Consider the following 318-nt stretch of genomic DNA (forward strand, 5'->3'; position numbering starts at 1 on the left):
GTGTGGCAGCCATCTTTAAAGGACCTACTGTTTCCATGTGAGATCCACACAGAGCTAACTTCTTGTCCTGTTGTTTTACATGTTAATGTTTAAATAAATACATTTCAGTAGATTTTTGTCAAAGAAAAAAGACGACAAATGCAAAAGATTCAGCCTGATGGAAGATCACAGCAACCTGCTTTGTTTTTGACAGGTTTTAATAAAACAAATTTACATCATACATGACAATAAACTCATTAAACAAGTTCAGAGAGCAGGACTTTGTTCTTTCTTATCAGGATGTATTTTATTTTTCACTTCAGATACTTCTACCTTTGA

This window comes from Austrofundulus limnaeus, unplaced genomic scaffold, assembly GCF_001266775.1.
Source record: "Austrofundulus limnaeus strain Quisiro unplaced genomic scaffold, Austrofundulus_limnaeus-1.0 Scaffold2646, whole genome shotgun sequence".
NCBI classification, from domain to species: Eukaryota; Metazoa; Chordata; class Actinopteri; order Cyprinodontiformes; family Rivulidae; genus Austrofundulus; species Austrofundulus limnaeus.